At 37.4% G+C, this 21,511-nt stretch overlaps 1 protein-coding gene across 11 annotated transcripts in view; it reads right to left on the bottom strand.

Moving 5' to 3' along the window:
• The window catches only part of LOC110042256 (RYamide receptor-like), a 25,751-nt gene extending 4,633 nt beyond the window's left edge, over window positions 1–21,118 (bottom strand). For 2 of the 11 annotated variants that reach the window (XM_020747609.2, XM_089294724.1), the window contains exons 1-2: window positions 20,218–20,587; window positions 8,598–8,690 (exon numbers count right to left, since the gene is read on the bottom strand). The gene's annotated coding sequence lies outside the window, so the exon portion shown is untranslated. Of the gene's footprint in view, window positions 1–1,509; window positions 1,585–8,597; window positions 8,691–8,773; window positions 9,367–10,636; window positions 11,564–14,777; window positions 14,973–20,217; window positions 20,589–20,946 lie in introns of those variants that run through there. The other 9 variants (XM_020747610.2, XM_020747614.2, XM_020747617.2 and 6 more) reach the window with 9 other exon arrangements.
• Between the last annotated feature and the right edge of the window lie 393 nt (window positions 21,119–21,511).

Raw genomic sequence — 21,511 nt, 5'->3', positions numbered from 1 at the left:
CACTGAGTTTATTTTAAAATGATCACCCCCCTGTGTTGAATGTTATCAAGCTGTTCACCAGGACACTCGAGGTTATAACAAAAGGGATTCAGAAATTCTGCTCTCTAGCTGCGCCAAACGTCTCTCTGTTTTAATTACCACTAGTTATTTTTAAAAATACTACCGCAGCCAGCGAGAAGTGAAATTTAGGGATTATATTAATTAGTGCATTACGTACAAGTTGAATCTTTTTTTCAATACACAAACGATTGTATACAAACATGTGCTTTGCAATTAATGTCCAGTGAATGCAAAATATTTTGGATATTTCCTAGCTTATCTGAGTTGATTTTATCCCTTTGCATGCATTGACATTGACACGACAAGAAAAAAGGAAGCGTAAAACGGGAACCTTTTCCTGACTTATTAACACTTCGAGATAACAGAGTAACATTCTAAAACAAACAGCAGGTGCAGTAAGTTCCTAACGATAACAAAAGTTTTCTTTCTATAAAGAGTAGGATCATTTTGAAATCAAAGAAACATAACAACAAAAATAAACTTCTTGGACAAAGTAAAACTATAATCAGTGTTTGCTTTTTTGCTGAAATTCATTACAATTTCTATTCGTGCATCTCAGCAGGGAGCTATACTTTCAAACTTTGAATAACAAAGTGGTATCAACGCATGAATAAAATAAGTAGGAAAAGAAGTAGTTTTATTTTCAGTGGAATAAAATTAATTTACTTTATGTATACCTATCTGCTGACTAGCTATTTCTTCATCGAATTCGTATCATTGAGTTTAAACAAGTTTAACCGTCTTGTAACTGAGGGCCGTTCACAGTGGTAACGATTTTTCTGAATTCATCACAAATTCAGAACGTTTTAAATTCTCAGATTTGTTTTCCAGTTTACAAAAGCAGAACTGGGATCAAGACTTCCTACACTCATTTCGAATCTCTGCATGAAAACGTCTGATTAAAAACACATAACGGGAATGTGACGAAGCCCGTAGATTTTGCTGTGTTATTGTCAGCGGGGTTTAATGAATCTACATCAGCAAACAAAGTGGGTTAAATGCGCCTTCGCCCGCATAATTAAAACTTGATAATGAGCTTTCTTCGCGTTCATCGACCATCATCCTCGCGGCGGGGTGACGTCGACGAACAAGCTGAGAGTATGTAAGTGTTGACGAGAACAGCGCAAAAACTCAGTGACTTTATTAAAATTTGAGCAGGTTTAAATCTGACAGAACACATGAGAAGTAGCAGTTACCTGGGGGGCGAATTTTAGACCTGGTCAATTTAAATAACTCTAAATGACTTTCGTTTGATCTGGCTTTAAGCCATCGACTTCCACAACCTCAGAAGTTTATATGCCTGGAAATTCGAATCCTCAAAATCTAGCTAACAGAGCTAATGTTAAACAGACTGTATTACAACCGGTAATGAGATGTGAGATTTTTAGCTTGAAACTAAAGGAATATGAGACGAAACAAAACCTGAATCATAATTTTTGCAAAACATACCTCTATATCTCTGTTTCTAAACTGTTAACTCTAGCCCGATTCTTTTCGTAGTTGAAGATTATTTGGGTGCCTTTTCTTCCAGTTACATGCGAAGACAAAATAGAATGTAACGAAGTAATTATCAATGCTTTTACACTACTGACGAATTACAATGTCTTCTCTCTTTCCTTGCCGAGTTTCCGATGTTTTATAGACAATTAAATCTGTAATTAAACAGATAAATGAATATTACTCTGTCTCTCTATGGTGGAAATATATAATTTAAATCTCGTTATTGGCAATTGCTATATTTTATCCGCCTACACGTCGCGTATGTAGCCTATGAAAAATAATCATTTGCTCGCTCTCAATAACACCTTCGCTCAATCAGTTAACAAGGATGCAAAGATTTTTTTCGGCCAATTTCCTTAATTTAGGCATGTAAACCAGGTGGCTGTTAACTCGGTACTTCTAGAAAAGGAAATGCGAAATTAAACAAGACCTACTTACATAAATAACATTGACTTAATCGCATGAGGCACGCCAGTGAATGTGCATCTAATATAAAAAGATAGCTACGAATAAATGCTAGATTTCTAGATTTCTTTTTTGCGTCAAACCTTGTGGAGTATAGTTACTAAAAAGAATTGCAAAAGCAAATAGCGTAATTACACGTGCATGTCTTTACATTGTGCGAGTGATCTACATTTGAAAGGTTTCACCGATCTATAATCACTTACACAATGATTAACAGAAATATGGCTTTCAGAAAGTTGTAGGATTAGATCTAAATACCCTTTTTCGTTCATTGCCGACGTTATTTTTAACTTAATTACCTCACGTTAATCTTGCAAATTTGTTTATTAATTTTTCTGGAAGAAATTGGAAGAAAACGAAGATTTTACGATCACTTTTGGTGTACCAAGAAGTTACAAAAGTTTCCAAAATTCTTCATTTTCGAAAGTGCTATTCTGGGCTACTCAGCCGCTCTGTTCCTAATGTAATTATTGCGTCACGTCACAGACGTCGCGCTGGGAGATTCCCGCTGACTCCTGAGAAGGGATAAGCTCCTCATGCGCCTTGTGAAGAGATGTTTTCAAACAGACCAAAATTGAAATAACGCTAGAAGTTATTAACTTGAAATGTTTCTTCAAATATATTAGTTATATCCAAAAGAATATACTAAAATATCATGTCTTGTCTTAGTTTTTCAACCGCTGCAACAACGACAAATTAAAAAACAACATCATTTGTGAAATTAACTGGCGAACCACTGAAAATCACACATGTGGCAAAAAAAATGCTAATGATTGCTTTTAAGCTATCATTACCTAAGCGATTGACAATGATCATCTATGTTACATTGGAAGTAGTTATATATTTCAGTCTTACTCATGCACGGAGAAACGAAATACCATAGATTCCAGAATAATCAAAACAATAAAGCTTCTTGGACTCAAAAAGACACTGTTCCTTGAATAAACCAAGGGCTTTTGTATTCATTTGTTAAAAAAAAAGAAAAAAAAACTTGAACAAAGAGCAATTAAATTGAAAATTTGCAGGAAAAGCAAGGTATGACCGCATAAATTATGCGGCCTCCGAGACAACAAGCGCGAAAACAGCCCTTTCTGAGAATACAACAAGCTTTGGTCATATTGTTCAACTCAGATTTGTTTCCGATTCGGATTCCATTACTTGCTTTGTACAATGTCATTAGATAAAGAATAAAAATTGTGTCCACGATTTCTGTAAAATTGTTTAAACTCAGCGATCATAACTTACTTTAATAAATTTCGCGGTCTCGCCAGCAGTGCGGTGTAGTGAAAAAAACATTTTTGTAAAATAACTGACCTAGAATTACAAATTTTACATTTTTAGCTACGTAATTACTGACCTATAACTGAGGCCAATGTATCCCTTTTCTTTCTAAAAAAAAATCCCTTCTCATGAGGGTCACGGTGTTTTGTACGTTACTACTGAACAAAACTAATTTAGATTATTAGTGCTCGGTTCTGTATATGTCTTCGCCCAACCCTCGGTTGAAAGTGTAATTAGTTTCTTGCCTGTGATGTTTTTTTCAATGTTTTAGTATAATTAACGAATTTCGCAAGGAGCAATTATGCCGCTTGCATAATTAATGACAGTACACTTATGAGCTAGCACCACTGGTAAATAACAAACTAAGACGAAAGTTCAATATTCAAGCCAAATCTCCGAAGAAAATAAATGATTATGAATCTGAGCCAGCGGCATCTTAGTGAGCCGGTGTTTGTGGAATCAAATTACAAAATGCGGTCATTGTTTGATCATATCATACAAAAGGAGACTGAAAGGAAATGTATATTCTCAAGAGAATTTAAAACAAGTGGATCAGTTTTCATGCGATGTCTGTGTTAGATAATTCTGCTGGCTTTGTTGTTACTTAATGAAGCCATCAAAGTTCGTTAAGAGGAGTTGACCATGGGGTAAATTATTTTAACGGGACTTCCAGTTGGTCCACTCAATGGAATTAATTATCATTATTAGTCTAACAAAGTGCAGCAGAGGGAATGGTGTAATAACTCAAGTAAGCGCTCAAGGCGTTCAAATTCTCCGTCACACGATTTAACCCAGTGCGTATTTGGTGGGGTTTGCGAAATAGCAAACCTCTTGCCTCGAACAATTTCAGTACGGATTAATTTGTGTCCTTTTTTAGCCAACACCTATTCACACATTAATTGTTAGTTCACTAAACAGATCCCGATCTGTACGTACAGAATATTGCCGAGTAAGCACGAAGCTATAACGGACTGAATTGAATGGAAGCACAAAATAACGAGGCAATCTTTAGACCGATACACAAACGTTCTAGAGATTATTGTAGTGTTTTTGGAGTACTAAGTACCAACCTTTGCCATTAACAATCGTCACTGAATATGAATATCTGAATAAAATTGTTACTGCGAAGCACTTTTAAACTGTGCATTGAAAATAATAACAAAATCATGAAACTAATAGAAATCAAATGGATTATCTTCCTACTTCGACACGAAATTGATCTTTCAGAAATAAATTGCCATATTGGGTGCCTTCAGAAACAAATGTATAAGATAACTCATTTTTCCAAATTGAAAACCAACATAATGGAGACATAGAATTTTGTATATCTTGTATAAAAGTTTTGTTTGGTAAGTGTAGTGCAAAAAACTGTAAAATTAAAATGTTTCAATTGTTTTGTTTTGCAACATATTCTGAGTTCCACAGATTTGAGCTGTTTCAGCTTTGAGATTGCTAAACTGAAGGCCTAACGTATTAAACAAGCAAACAAATCGCGAAAACTCACTTTTAGCTGCTAGTAACCGTATCCTAGAGAGCGTTTTAAGCAGTTTCATGAGACAAACCTTGATATGTCATTACGTTCGTTCTGACAGCGACAAATCGGGTAAAGAAACTTCCTGCTAGAATGAACTCAAAACCGCCCATGATGAAACACCGTAGGTGATAACTGCTCTGTCTCATTAATTAACTGATTCTTTAAGTCGCCTGTTGATAATGCGAAGTTGGGGGCACAAAAGACAAATGAACCTGCCAGGTGGAAAAATCCATTTGATCCAGTGTCATCGATTCCGTGAATATTAAATAGAGTTCATAGGGCTTTTTCTGGTAAAATCCCCTCCTAATACTTCAAGTCATGCCGGGGAATATAATTATCCAAAAGGTGTATTGGAAAAAAAAAAAAAAAAATTAATTGCCTACATGATGAATTTGGAGGTGCAATACAGAGTCATACACATATAGTTATAGAAAGAATTCCGCTATAGACCTTTTTACTATTTACGCGGAACTCGGCAATTTCATCTTCCCAAGGAAGCGCGATGTGCGCTCGCCTACGGATCGAGAGATCTGGGTTCGAGCCCTGGCCGCGGGGACATTATGCTATGTTCTTAGGCAAGACGCTTTACTCTCACAGCGTCTCTCTACACCCAGGTGTATAAATGGGTACTGGTGAATTTGATGCTGAGGGTAGCCCTGGGATGGACTAGAATCCCATCCAGGTGGGAGTAGAAATACTCCTAGTCGCTTCATGCCACAGAAACCGGAGATATTCGCCGGTCTGATGGGCCACTTGGCTCGTAAGCAGACTTACAGTTTACCAGTTTACCTTTCAAAACTCAAGTTAGCACTGAGGAAGGGCTAGGTCCGAAACGTCTGCTATAAACATTGAGTTTAATTTAGCACTGAATTGTTATTATTTACAACTTTTGAACTGTTTACTGTGCCACACAGAAACTGATCCTTTTGGATTACAAATATTTACTACAGTTTACCTAAGTCATGATTCCTGAAATTTGTCGGGCTGTCGGGAAAAGGTCACCGAAGTTGATTAATTTTTTTCGTTCTCATCGCCTGTCTGCTTAAACATTTATTGATACCGTTTGGAGAAAATCTGGATCTTTTCCGTATTTTCCTAGATCCTCAGCTTTTACCTTTTATGAGAAATCAACTGGTCGACACCATTTGCTGTGAGCAGGAGACAAATATTAAATTAAATCCCAACACGGCTGGGCTCCGCTTACGTTTCGAGCTTAATCACGGGAAATCACCAAAACAACAGTGAAACTACAGTAAAACCACGCTGCACAACGTGACAAAAAAAAACACAAAAATGTTAGAAAAGCCACAACAAGACTCTGCGAGTGAACAATCATGTTATTGAAAAAACTTAACGTTATTTTACCCATCGTAAAACTATAAAATACCGCTTTGACATTCACAGAGATTTTCATATCGCATTATTTTTGAAAAGCAGAAACTAATCTTAAAACATTTTAGTAAGGCCAAAATTCCGAAACAATTTGCGAGAAACGAGAAAAGCTAGAAATATTTATTTTATGTTTACCGATTGTAGCTTCAATACATGCGTAATTTTAGGCTATTCATTATTTCAGCATTAAGCATTATTTCAAATTTGGTCTTGTTGATTTTAAAGATTTTTGTTCACATCTCGTAAACATGGTAACTATATATAATATTGAGGATCTGAAGGCTGGTTTATTTCAGTGACATTTCCAGTGAAGATACTGTGAACTCAGTTGGCATAGAATACTTATGAGATAGAGGAGTTAGAAACGTTGCGCTGTTTGTTTACTTGACCACATCTATCGCAAACATGAAAATTTGTTTTTCATTAGTAAAGATCAAAGACGACGCCACTTAAACCATTTATTTCAGGAAAAAAAGGAAAATCGCAAGGTGTTCCTTTATATAAAAGACAAATTTACCTCTAAGTCAGAGAAAAACTCATTAAAAAGAGTTGCGTCAAGCGCTTGTGATAACGGCTAACAACTTGAACATTCATGTGTATAATTGTGCAAAATCACTCTATGGTAGGATTTTTTTTTTCAAAGATGCAATGCAGTTAATAATCAGAGGAAATAAGCCACATCTACCAAATAATTAAAAGGGGAAATAAGTATTTCATCTTCCCGCAGAAGTAATTACGAATTGTAGTGTTTCGCGATTGAGTGCAGGCTTATTTATCGTTTAATAAAAAAGATTTGACACTACTTTGAGAAAACTCGTTTTTATAGATTTAATAAATAATAGTTCTTCAACTGAGCGTTTGATTATTTTCTTTTCTTTCTAACTTGTTCTTTTGGTTTTTTCTTTCTTTCCTTTATGCTCATATTTTGTAAAAACAAAAAGCATGTGAAACTCCATATAGAGTGAAAGCGTGACCAGGATTTTATATCTTCGTTTGCAAAAAGTCAAACTGAATTCGTGGCTATCGAGGCGATAAAATCACCACAGAGCGGAAATACTAAGGAAATACAGAGGAAATATTGCTGACAACACAATGAGTTCTCGATTTCCCTTTATATTAATCAGGGCAAACACATTAGCCGTATATCGTTGCATGAAAGAATAGATGAATCTCAAACAAAGTTGCGTGAGATTTGACAACAAGCAAACCATACGTAATTCTTAAAATCATGCTAGTTCCTTTTTCAGATGCCATTTTCATAATCTCTTTTGTTTTCTGATGTCGTTATTACTGATTTGAGCGGTGATTTTGCAGTCATTTTATTCTCCATTGTTCCATGTCATAGTCTTTCGAATCGGCCTTGGAATCGAAACTTGGATTACTCGCTCAAAATCACTCATTCAACAAAGAGTTCCATAAAAAATCATGACAAGTGTAAATTGTTATATGGGCGTGATTTTTTCTAATCATGGCTGAAGATTTCATAGCGAAGATCACGTTCTTTCTCGACTTACCGCGAACGCACAATGTAAGGAAAATGCTCCTGAAGAATTCAGAGTTGTGGGTAAAAATTTCTACCTTATCATTATTAGGAGAAAACATTCATATAAAGTGAAGCATGCTGAATCTTATCCTAAAAGAACATTTAATTTCCGCAAGGCATACTTCAGCAGTGGATTAATCAAAACCTTTTTCAAAAATTAACAGTGTATAGCTCTGCAGTGCGTTAATGACTTTTAATTTTAAGTGGGCTTTACTTTCTCCGAGTTCTTTTTTTATATATGTATAATTTAGAGAGTAAACCAAACGTGTGAAAATTTATCTTTGGAAAGAACAGTTGAAATCATTGACAACACTTGCAGCTGATATCCCGTAAAATATTTCCTTTCGAATTTAAATTAATGTTGGGAACTTTCCACGAATCCTGACACTTTTAAAAATAAACGATGTTAGATCATAGATCATAATAAAAGTCCTTGATTGCAGTTATCATTTATGAAGACTTTTCTTGTCATTATTCGTTTTTCTTTCATAGAAAACCACTAATTCCTGAAAGGGCCACTGAAATTAGTACTGGACAAAACAAAGGCTGTAAAGGTGGTGTTTGAGCTCACCACTCATTCATTCTTAGGCGCGCACGGCGATTCATCTTTAGCTAGTTCAAACGCGAAAGCAACACCCAGAACCTGATGCCATTTTTAACGCCTATATTGAAGGTGACAGTAAAAAAAAAAAACATCTGTCGTTTGAATTATTAATTAAAACTTCCGATAACAACACTGCACGCTTCTCCGTATAATTCTCTGGAAGAGAACTACATCTTATCAAACTACAACAATAATCAAAAAGTTTGGGAAAAACAAACCTGGGCCCAGATCCTTATGAACACGACTGGACTGAATGAATCTCTAAAGTTTCTGCCGCAACTGGCTTCTTGTTTTTCGGAATAACTGGATATCTGAAATACAAGAATATTCGAAGTATTAATGACAAAACTACACACAAACATTAATCTTCTCCATACCTAATATAGCCCCCTACCTGCTTCAAGCATGCACCAGGGCTTGTTTTTAAAATAACTCCCTTTTTTAAGAAAGCTTGTCCGCTCCTTCGCTGGCTAAGGAGGGGCAGAGTTGAGAGGCCCTCAATGCGAGTCTCTTTCAAAGACAGACTTCTTTGATGTAAAAAACGGTAGAACAGATCATACTAATTGTTATTTACTTGATGTTCTTAGCAGGAAAATGAAATCAGAAAAAGGACAAAAACGTTATAAGTAGTATTTACACGTCACGCCGATTATTAAATTTGTCAACCAATGAACTGAAAGATTTGCTGGGAACAATACTTCATCACTACTTCGACATTCGCACGTCCGGCCGACCAGAAAAGGCTACTACTGTAGATGCGATTTTCATTACAAAGAGAAATTGTTGGAAACAAAAATATCTCGCTTCCATCAGTAAGCGATAACGTTGTCTTAGGCGGGGTGAATGAGTAGGTGATGATGTCCTTTTTATCATTATGACCGCTATTAACGATCAAGCACGTAACATGGTTGAAAATTAATAATTGGAATTCATTTGGTTGCATTGAAAAGAAAAAAAAGCCGAGCAAATAATGACGAAACTAACTGTCATTAGAACTCAGCGATTGAAATTACAAGTGCAAACAATGTATGCAGTGAAAATTACAAAGCTGAAAATGCGTTATCTTTAAAAAAAAAAACTCTGGGCAAGGTTTTCAACATAATGATATCGGCAAAGAAAATGATTGTAATTTACTAAGACTATAATGAATTTATTGTGGTGAAAAAGCATATATAGCTCTCTGGTGGTCTTAATGTATATTTTTGACAGCCACTTTTCAGTGTGTACAAAGAAAACAACGGCCAAAGATTTGAAATTAAAACTAAAGATAACCGTGACAGAAATTTCAATCTCTTTATATCCTTTAGCTCTCTCAACTGATTGCCCAGCATAAATTTTTTTCAATGTTGGTGTAGGAGAATTTGGTGTTTAATCAGTAATACACATAATTGCTTGTTGACTATGCCTTTTACTGTTTGACAACTAAGGAATTGCCTTTTTGACAAACATTAAGGTACAGGACCATTTTAAACTCGAACAAGTGTTTTGTTAATGAAATTTCAGTGTTCCTCTTGGAATAGTATGCCACAGAGTCTGAATTCAAATTGAATGTGTGTTCGCACTTAACACTTGCCATGAATAATTTTCATGATTTTCGAGAACTTTTCAAGTTTTCTGGGTTTTTTTGTCTTATCACAACCGAGCGGAAAGCGAATTAGAAAAATGGCTGATTGTGCCGTAGATATAGTTTCATTTCTGCAAGGTAAATATTATTGACTTAAGTTTATTTTCATTTAGCACATATAATGAATAATTTTTTTAGTTTAAAAGTAGTCGTGCAGCTACGAGTAAGCAAAGCACAATACATCGAAAGACTTATTAATTTTTCGGAGTTTGTGCGACACAAGTAGCCTTATCTACAAGGTAAGGCTCCGACTTCACTTCTTATTAACGTTACGCGTGTACCCTATGTTATAAGTTTGCAGTCGTTATTGCGCAACATGACAAAGCGTGTGTCGATAGCACGTACACGGGATATTGATGATATGAATTGGAATAAAATGCAATGATGAAAGTATCGTTCACTTTAAAGACAGAAAAAATAAACTGTCCGGTCAATCAGCATGGGTTTCTGAATGGAGAGCTTAAATTAACATCCCGCAGGCGTCGTGCCAGGTAGTTTCACGCTGTTTTGAAGTCATCAATTAATTTCTTGCCAATATAGTGTATGAAGCACATTTATATTACTTACTAATTTTTTCTCAAGATGATTAACAGAACACGAGTGATCAGTGGGCACGGAGGAACTCGAGCTTACCTTGTTATGCCTTCTAGAGAAAAACCACGAGAGAATATAATCTATAGATACGAACCTGAACAAACATAACCGTCTTTGGTCACAGGAAGCACTATTTACCTTCCTTCAAAACCCTAACTCGATCAACCTGCACTGAGAAATTATTAATTAAAGATCCATCAATCACTCTTAGTGTTTGACCAATCACATTGGTGATAGTTCCGCAAAAACCCGAGCTCGTTCAATAAATTTATACCTTGACGCTAGAAACCATTCAAATGCAAAAACCAATTATAAGTTCCTGTTTGAGCGAATATTTACAAGTCAACCTGGAATATTTTTCCGTTGTGCAGAGTTCTCGATCGATGTGAAATTATGTTGAAATTCAAATATTGTCAGTAACTTTCAGTTCAAACTGTTCCATTTTTGCTTTATTTTCACACATTTTTCAAAACTTTAACTTTTACCAACCCAACAAAAATATGAACTCTTTCGGCAAAACACAACTACAAAGGTAGCCGTTTAAGTTACAAGTATCACCCATCTTAATTAAGAAGCACTTTACACAATAAAAGTTCATTTTCAAAGGTTCCCAAAAGGCCAACTCGTTGCCAATTTACGTAACCTGAAACTCCTCAGTTCACGGTACTCTTTCTCTTCCAAATAAATGCGCATTTGAGTTGAAAGTCCGAACTCAGTGACAATTTTTTCCACCAATCATAGTTGCATAAAGACGGCTGAGAACACAAAAACAAGGATGCAAAATGTTCATTGAGATTTTTGTGAATTCAGCTGTTCACTTAACAAATTGTAGAACCTTTTAGGATGGTAGAACAGGACTTTGTAAGGTTAAGGACTATTTATCCTTTGAAAAAAAAACCGTTTTTGGATCAACTTCCGTGAGTGTTTCCCAACCGATGGTCAAATCCTCTCTCTGTCTTTCAAATAGCTTGTTACTCGATAAATGTTTCGTACTGCGACATCAGGCTAAGAAGCGAGGTCAAACAGAAACAAGAGTCGACGAAGGTTCACGGGCAAGAATTGCTTTAAAATTTCATTTTGTAAATTCATTGCCTTTCATGATCACTGAGTGCGCTAAAACAAGCAGAGAGAACGCGGGAGCTGCTGCGCACGAGCTAAAACTTTTCAGCGTCAACTGTTATCAAAATTTGAGCAGCTTAAAATTTAAATGAAGCGCATGAGAGGTTTCTAACCACAGCTCAACCCAAAAATTATGATAAACTATAGAAGTTGATCTGCTATTTGAGACATTCGATGTTCGAATGGAACGAACACATTTGTAACATACCACTCTACCTATCACACCCCTTGAACGGAAAGAAAGAGCTGTGTTATCTTGGGTTAGTTGAAAACTGCAACGCTCAGCCTGATGTTGGAACTTTTTAGTCCCAACATCAGGGACTTTTTAGTCCTATTTAATTAAGTAATCCTGCCGCCTTTGAAGTCGTTTTCATATGCACGCGTTAATTATTAGGGATTTATCATCTGAGGGTACTGCACGCAAGTGTTACAAAACCGAAAAGTACAAAGGCTTTAACGAGCGGGCCTTATCAAGTACATTGATGTGCGTTGAGTAACTGCATTCATTTCGCGCGCCCCTTAATCGTTTTCTTCACAGATAGAAAGTTATCCTCGACCACTAGAAGGGGATTTTAAGTTAAGAAAATATATTGACTCCTTTAAAGTCGACACGATTGAACCATCTTTAGATTAGTACTCATTCAAAGTTTCACACCACAGTAGATCTCTATCAAGGCAGAAAACTATAAAGAAAGAAGAGCAAATGTTAAAACAAAAGAGCACCAGGCCGCGTTAAAGAAAGGCATACACAGGTTTCACAATAACCAGAATCATAATGGCTAGTTAGTTAATCTACAGGGAACAAGTTGACGCTACGATTGGGTTAAATTCGTCGGTAAATTTTTCTCAATTTACCAAACTGATATATACTGAAAAATTCCTTTGCGTGTTAGTTACAATGTACTGAAGTATCCTAAATATGCGGTCTAAGTCGTATTTCTATTTAAGTCTCATCAATCGAAGGTTACTCACCTTTTGACCTCAAGAAAAGACGACTAGATAAATAAACACAGCTTTTGACTTAAGAGCATCGATAAAACGAAAGGCATTGTCAGGTAATGCCCGCAATGCTTTGTGGTTAAAAGGTAAAGCGGACAATGCTTTGTGGTTACCAGGGCAAAGTGCGCAATGTTTTGTGGTTACCAGGGTAAAACGCGCAATGTTTTGTGGCTATCAGGTCACCAGGGTAACACTTGGATTTCGAATAAGTAAAAGTACAGAAGTTTAGATTTTGCCTTTCGATTTAAGTGGGCTTCAAGCCTTATCTTTGTCCTTTTTTGGTATGATTGTAGAATACGCTGAAAATGTCTTTAGAACAATACTACGATTAAGGTCTGGAAAGACAAGCGCGCTCTTCTGACTGAAATCCGGCTTCCGTCGTTTTCAATAAAGAAAGGAAAAGAAAGTTGGAGGAAGAAAAGACTTTTCCACGCTCATGTTCTGACTTTTAAAAACACGTAAGTCATACTAACTACAACAAAACCTTTAAGAGTGCTCAGTGCACGGTCTCATGCTTGGAAAATATTGGACAGGAAAAAAGAAGCAATATGATTGGTTGATTTTACTTATTGGCCTTCTGAACTATCTTAGTCGTGTAATATTGGGTACATTTCACTGACACTGTGCTAATGACATATTTTCGTGCAACTGCATGCTAAATAATATTTGCACAACCCACAATCATTTAATTGGCTTCTGCGATGGGCGAGCGTTAAACATGTCAGCCAAAAATGTCAGCTGCACTAAAACATAACACGAACGCCAATGATATCTGGCGCACGTAAAATATATGCGTCAGTGAAAAACTTTACAAGCGTTCGTTTCAGCTGTTGCGTAAACTTTTTACGTACTTAGAACACGGATCTATTCTTGGGACAAAATAATTACGATGCAGCGTGCGTTTTCTAGTACGCTGATGCTGCACGTTTCACAAACGGCGTCTCGCGCCAATTCGAGTTTGGTACCAAATGCTGTTTCTGCATGAGATTGAAAAGTAGAGCGGGGTTCAACTTTTATCGCAGACAAAAGCCGTTAAAAAATGTTCTCCGTTTTATTAAACTGAAAAATCTTCTAAATTCATGTCCTTTTGTCACGCTTAAAACGAAAACAAATTGGACTTTCACCTTAATCTACCATGTTCAGTTAAGGTGAATTTCTTTTGTTGCGTTATTTTACATATGCTTACAGATGTAAATTTTGCCGGCTCTACGTGCGTAAAATAATTTAATTTTTAATTACAATGATACTTTGCCTTAAAAAATATAAATTAAAAAAGAACAAAGCAAAAAGATTACGGGATAGTAGCAGGAAGAAACTCAATTTCTATTCTAATGTCACTCTTTTTCATTAAAATGTGTTATGCAAAAAGATAACTGTGAAAATGATATTATTTGCTGACACAAATGTGTAATATAGAATTGAAAAAATACAAGTGAGATCAATAAGTGGACTACTACTACTTCGAGCGCAGGTAACTTAGCAGGCAGATTTAAAATTTAAACAGTAAAATTGATAAAACATATGTACGGCCTGCCTTTGCGGAAATAGATGGACTATTTTAAACTTTTTCCACAGTGTCAAGCGGAAAAACTTGAACAACATTGAACGCTTCCACAGACGTCCGTCCGCCCAATTTCTCCATTTCATTTTACCTGGCTCCTGATTTTACGCACGTAAAGCTGGAAACATTTAACGTGACAGCGCAACGTCCAGCTTTCGGTTAATTCACATTCAACTGGCCGGTTACGCATGTAACTATGTACTGGTCGCTAGCAAGTTTGTTCGATTTTCGTTTCTCCCTTGAGCTCCCGTGAAGGTTCATGAGTTACTATCATAACTAAGATATCAACTCATGTCGAGAAACTGAAATGAAATGAAATGAAATGAAATGAACTGCTTCGATCTTTTTGTAGTTCTAAAATTAAAATTTCTATCTGGGCCGCGATACTCCAATGCTCAAATGGCCTGCTGTTAACAACTGTTTCAAGTAAAGCCAACTTTCGAAACTATTAAAAGGGAAGTAAGTATTTTAAATTGTAATGTTCCACTCGGATAAGTTTACCTTACAACTTGATGAATCCAATTTCCTGCTCCAAATTAAACTGGTATTTTCAGTGATGTATACTAACTTAAAGAGTAATAACGGTCAGATTGAAGCTTAAGCGTGAAAGTTGTGCCGGGTTGACTCAGCAATGCTGATGTGCTAATTATCATTCATAAGGGGAGAATTGTGACACGGCCTTCAGCTTCTTAGAAATTCATTGGGTGAAGCCGATTCAAATTGTTTACTCAATAGAATAATAGCTGCCCCCACGCTTTGAAGCTCGTTCCATTTTGCATGGTATTAAAGTGGACTACTTTGGTATTTTGGAAAGTGCTGATTTATGTAAGGCTAGCGCTAAATCGGGTTCGAGGTTTCCTTCTGGTGTTCAAACTGCTTCGGGACGCTCTTTTTTCTAACAAAAGCGATGGGAAGAACAAAAATAAAGTTAAACGAGGTCACGTTATCTTATGTAAATTTGATTTCACAGCGGATGTCTACGCCTACTCCTTTAAATATTGCCTAGTAAGTACACGCTCACCAAAAAATGTTATCTTTGTGAAACAGTAGCTCCAGCGGCAGTGAGAGTGACAGCGAAGCGGAATAGAAGAGTCATGAAACGTGGTCGTATGCAAAGACAGTACCAAGTTTGAAGTATATGTCATGTTTTAACGGAGTGTTGTAAGCGAGGCATACATTAAGCTTCCTCGAAAAAAAAAAAAAGCCTCAAAAGACGTCCATGTTGAGAAATGCTTCCTGTTTCGCTTATCTGAGAGACAAGGGAAGGTGGACCAGAAATTTAGGGATTTCATTGTTTACTCCTATCGTGACCTGTCTTGTAATAAGAAAGGAGAAAACGTCCTTAAATGATCTTAAATATCCTTGGATATTCAGCTACCTCGAACTCGGTGCGTTTGTGGTGAAGGATTACATTTAGAAGAGCTTGGGAGGACTTCGTTTTCAATTTTTTCGTAACTGTTTATAATTTTGGATCGAAGGAGTCATTATATTATTCAAATATGAAAGCAAACTGAAAATCATTCAGGTACCAAAGTATCGCCAGAACCTGACATCGGTCGATGAAAAACACAGACTGCGGACTGCGGACTGCAGACTGCAGACTACAGACCAGGAGTAAAACGCAGGCTGCGGACTGTAGACTGCAGACTGCAGACTGCAGACCACAGCCATGGGTAAAACGCAGACTGCAGACTTTTTAAGGGTGCATGTCATGCTACCATTTTCGTCATTAAGAGCTAACCGTAAATAGACTAACTGGAGCATTATTCAGGCTAACCTGAGTAACATTAGACTGATATTCAGGCTAACCTAAGTTATATACAGTCTAACTTGAGTGATAAACTGAACGGAAGGTTGAAAAAGCTCTTGAAAGTGTCAAATAGTTAGCGTAAACTATACGCTGCGAGCTAAGCTCTCCTTCAGAAGGGGCAAAATGTAATGATATTCAGGCTAACCAGAGCTGGTGCTCTTCAGGCTAACCAAACTGCAGACTTTCAAAACGATTAGTTTACGGTTTACTCGAAATATAGGTCTGTATACTGCAGTCTGCATTTTACCCTTAGTCTGCATTTTAACCCTGGACTGCAGTCTGCAGTCTGTGCGTTTTAACATTGACGAGGTTAAAATTTGCCCGCGTGTCATTTCTATTGTTTTGAGATAGGCTATTGCTAACCTCAATTTAGCGAGTTAAATTCAACCCTCCTCGCGACGGAGATACGCTGACTAACGACACTAACCTTGGTTTAAGAAGGAAAATTGGAACAAAGTCTTTGCCTTACACGAAATTCCGTCGTCGATCGATGACTACACAGACAAAGAACTTCGCGAAGACTGACAGTGCAGCTATTTGACGTTCTTTTTGGGTTGAAATTCTATTGGTTCACTTGGTATGAAGTATCCATCTTTACCTTACACTTTTCTCGATAGAAATGGCACTTTTTCATGTACTAAGGTTTTGTTTCCTCGTCTAGTTTGTGGCGATTTGACTTAACCGAGAGTAAGCTTCCTCAACCGGCGAGTTTAACTAACCGACCCACAAAAAGCCGCTTTGAACGACTCTATTTAACCTTCAGGTTAACAAACCTCCAGTTAACAAGCCTCCGCCAAATCCTATACAACATGAGGATAATTGAACAACCGGGCTCTGAAATAATATGGGAGTCCCTAGTCAAATTGCCGCCTGAATTATGTGAGGTTGTTCAACTTCACTGTCAACTGAAATGACTCGACAGAAGAAACGGTAAGATTTTTGGCGAAATTCAGATTTACTTAGTCTTTGACACATAGCGGCATTGCAAAGCTGCAGATTGTCCAAAAATTTGTTCGTGCTTTTTGCTGTAAGTTTAGTAAAATCCTTTTAAACACTGCAAAAGTCTGTACAGTCGTAATTATAACCGACATGAAACACATATCCCTCTTCTGTTTAAATTTGATTTCTTTTTGATATTCGGTGCTTCTCAACTCGCCAACACGGATCAGTGCTATAATCTATCTACTGACGTAAACGGCTCATGAACTTTACGTTAAAGAGTCATTAAACTATGACAGTGGCGGATCTAGGGGGAGAGTGCAGGGAGAACGCACTCCCCTCCCTAAGATGAAGCCTTCTTCTTCGTATTCGCTTTTAAAATTTGTTTACCCCACCAATCAGTTACGTTATTTCTTAATGGTGCACCCCCTCCTAACAAAAATCCAGGATCCGCCCCTGTATGACAAATTTTCGTTCCCGTAAACATCCCTTTCTTTTGTCTCTACCGTGTCCGATTTGAACTTTGTGCAAGGTCTGTAAGAAACGTTCTTTTAAGGTCTCAAAATCTGAACTTCCATTGTTTTAAATTACTTGTATCCTTCAGCATTTAATACTGAGGTGGCAACAGAACAGATGACCCGTATCTTGCTCCTGATAAAGTAAAACCAGCTGTACTGGGGAGAATTCCTGCATGTCCCTTCCGTACAAACAAACAGATATCCAGTGATAAGGAGCTTAGGATTACGACGATATGAAATATATAGTCTTACGGGCAGGGGGGCTTCCTTGCGGAAACTAGGAGAGCCCGGTTCATCCCGACAACATGAACAGTGAAGTCAATTTCACTTACTTGATTATTTGTGGGTATTTCTGTTCATTTTTTTTTTCTTTTTTAGTTTTAGGATGATGGAAATTTTCACTTTAAATCACCACTCAAAGATGTAGTTGAAATTTAAAACTCTGCGTAGCCTTAAATTTGGGATTTTGGTTGATCGGCTTTTAAACATTTGGACCCGAAATTGTGGCATTAAGTTGTTGTTTAGGTTGATGAAAAGAATACAAAACCGTCAACAAAACGCGAACCAAATATCTCAGGCTAACTTTGATCTATTCAGTTTCAGACCACCCAATAAACAGTATTTTCAGAAGCTTGATATTAACGTTTATTACATGGCTTGTGTTTGTAGCGAACATGACGCGCGCTCTGATTGGCTTATTCTGGGGCATTATTCTCCCGTTATGCTCCCGCGGTGATTACGGGCCTGCAAAACCAAAGCAAAAAGTCATATAATAAACAACTTGTTAACCTTGAACGTTCGGTCTTATGGGGAAAATCGCAAACCTCGACTTTGCCGCATTGACCTCTCTATGGCCTATTCAATACGATAAGGTCTCGGTTTAAGATTTTGTCGCAAAGACCTCACTCTGAGTTAATAAGAAGTTCGTAATTTTGAGGCTTACTCCAGATTAAGACTCAAGACCTCACGGTATGTTCATATTTTTTCATGATCAGTATAGCATTTCGGAACGCCCGTGTGATTGTGACCTAAGAAAGACCATTGTGGCCGCAGGGTTATTGAGATATTCGAGATGTAACATTTTGCGGTTTAGTTTTTTGAGTCAAAGTGGAGTTCTGAAAAGAGCTCGATGAAAAAAAATATTCTTAGCTTAGTCTCGGGTTCGTTATTTTCGTAGGGTATTCGAGTAAAAAATCTATTTCTAAAAAAGAGTTGACACTGTAAGCTCTATCTCCCTATATACTATAGGACCCTAGAGAGATAAAGCTGTCATTATCCCCGAGGTAAACTTTCATTTGAATCTGTTTACTTTCCTTCCAAAAAAACCTTTAAGCTCTCTTACTATGTGAAACAAGAGCTTAATCGCTTTCACAAAGAAACCTCAGAGGGCAAAAAGGATCCGCCCCCATTACTAGGTATTCTGCATCCGTTACCGAAAACTTCCGCGACGAATTGGAATAAAAACAGCATTGATAAAAAGAAAGGGCCGGAATTTAACTACAGACATCGCAGAACAGACAGATCTTCGCCGGAACTCACGTAAAACCGCGGAAGTGTTTTGTAGAGGGTTGCGTACTACAATGTTGCTCTAAAAAAAATAATAACGGCCCTGTTGATAAACGGTATAGACAAGAAAGCCGAGTAGACGAAAAACGCGGCAACTATGTCTGATTTTCAAGAGTTTCATGGGTCGGGCTCTTTGACTGAGAATTTATTTAGCTAACTGTATAACGCACGTGGGACAAGGGTAGGACGTGTATGGAACCGGCGGATGTCGACTCCGCATTGTTATCGTTTTAAAAAAAAAAGTAAGGAACTCTCGTACAACCGTTTCGGAGACAAATTTACCGACTAAATTTCTAAAGCTCTTCCGTTTGCAACCGTCTCGATCTTCTTCAGTTTTGGCCTTCTGTTTTTCATTTTTATGAGTAGCCTTTTTCCTCTCTTGTTTTTCCTTCTTTGTCGTCTATCTATTATTTTATTTAAGGTTTACTTTTAAGAGACTACAACATCCGATGTCTACTATTACCGCGAAAATCGCGCGTCTTTCCCGCGTCCCTCGGGATACGTATGGTGTCAACTGGTCGCCTTCAGACAGGGCGAAAAGCGCCCTGCTGTTTCCTTTCGTTGATGTCAGGATTCGATTCTACTCTGTTACGGTAACCTGGTCAACATAAACAACTATGAAAACTTTAGACAACAATCCTTCGACACGAATGTTAATTAATCTTGTGCGAATAATTCCATAGCGTTGTTGAGGTGATATTTCGACCCATCACTGATAACCCTGGAAAACTATTACTCTTTATCGATTCCTAACAACTTGGTGAATATTTCATAGTCGACATCAGTCAAGCAAGTACGTAAAGAACGTCCGTACAACATGATATCAGTTATTAACTGACCAGCATTCGAGGAATCTTAGAATTTCGTTTCTAATGCGAACATTTACATATGGGTCATAAGATAGCAAAATCAAATCGGATTTGCAAATCCTGAAACCAAACTGATAAACTTTTGCCATTCGGTCACGAAGCAACTCGAGCAGCCAGGAAATTGGTTCATTGATTAGACAGTAAGACAGTTACTGAGCGCAAAAACAGTGTGTGTGGAGCCTAGTGTATATTCAACTTCCTCGATTTAACAAATTCAAACTGATATTGATCAGGCCTACCTGTAGCGTCAAATCTTTTGTTTACAATTGCTCTCACTGTTGTACATTTTTCCCTTTAGCAGATTTACACGTCTGATTCAACGCACTTAATTACAGCGCTCACCTCCTCGCTCAAACCCATCGGAAGAAGTGTCTGAGTGTCTGCCGTAATAGAATTTAATCGCAACGTCAGATAGAATCGCCCCAGGCAAGTCATGATGACCCAATCAGATTTGTGTAACACCGAAACAATAGACCTAACTAAAACGACTTGAGCTTATTACGTCAATTACAGTGATTTTGTCACGCTATTATAACGAGCCCAGCCGATTTTCGCTCATTAATGGCCAAACTTGAGATTCCTGAAACTGATCGAAACAGAAATGGGAAAAATTCCGCTGCTTCTGTACTGAAATCTCAAGTTTCTAGCGGATAATATTTCAGACACTGGCATTTTAAAATTCACATTGTCGTAACGATATTGGCCACATAATTTGTGTCCGGATTTCCGTCCACCAGGCAGAAATCACGGTTTTATAATATTGCAATCGATCAATTTTAACGGAATTTTCTAGAATTTCTGTTTTGTTCAAGCTGACTGTACTAGCGTTTCAATTCAGCCCACAATCGCAACTTCCATATAAACGCTAGATTGTGTGACAAGATCACTTCAGAAAACTGCTAAACTTTCAACTGCCCACCCATAAGACAACACATTACAGTAATATTTTAGATAGAAAACGTAGTTACCTTGTCTAAAGGAGAGCAATTCACAAGTGGAGGGCACCGAAATAGCGCAGCTGAACCCAGCTGGCAACGAAGAAATGTTTTCCTCTATCTGTGATCCAGACTGATTTTTTTAGCCCACTATCACTTTTATGTTGATCTTAAACAGTTGCTCAAACAATATTTACCCAACGTGAATGTCATCACGTGTTAAATGCAATCCACAGAAACTGAACACCTGTAAACCACCTACGAGTCAAAACTTTTGTCTGGGTAGGGTGGCTGGGGCTGCCGTGTTAGCCAGCAAAGTGGTAACCAATTGGGGGAAGTGTTGAGTGAGATGAATTTCACTTACAAGACGAGTAAGTCGAGCAGAAAAACAAAAAGATGAAGATTGCAAGATTGCCTGTCTTGTTAGAATGCTTGTCTGTCTTACTGAATGCTGCTAGAATGCTTTACTCATCGTAAAGAGCAGGGCACGAAGTTCCCGGTGTTGTGGTCTGGTCTTTGCCCATTGTGCTGTTGAAATGCTCGGAGACATAAGCTGTTAAAGCTACTCTACAATCCGAGGGTAAATAAAGTATACTAC

The sequence above is a fragment of the Orbicella faveolata genome, unplaced genomic scaffold, assembly GCF_042242905.1.
Source record: "Orbicella faveolata isolate gen_17 unplaced genomic scaffold, um_ofav_v1 contig_25, whole genome shotgun sequence".
Classification (NCBI taxonomy): domain Eukaryota; kingdom Metazoa; phylum Cnidaria; class Anthozoa; order Scleractinia; family Merulinidae; genus Orbicella; species Orbicella faveolata.
Note: the sequence above shows the minus strand (reverse complement) of the source record. Positions and strands in the feature narration are given on the sequence as shown.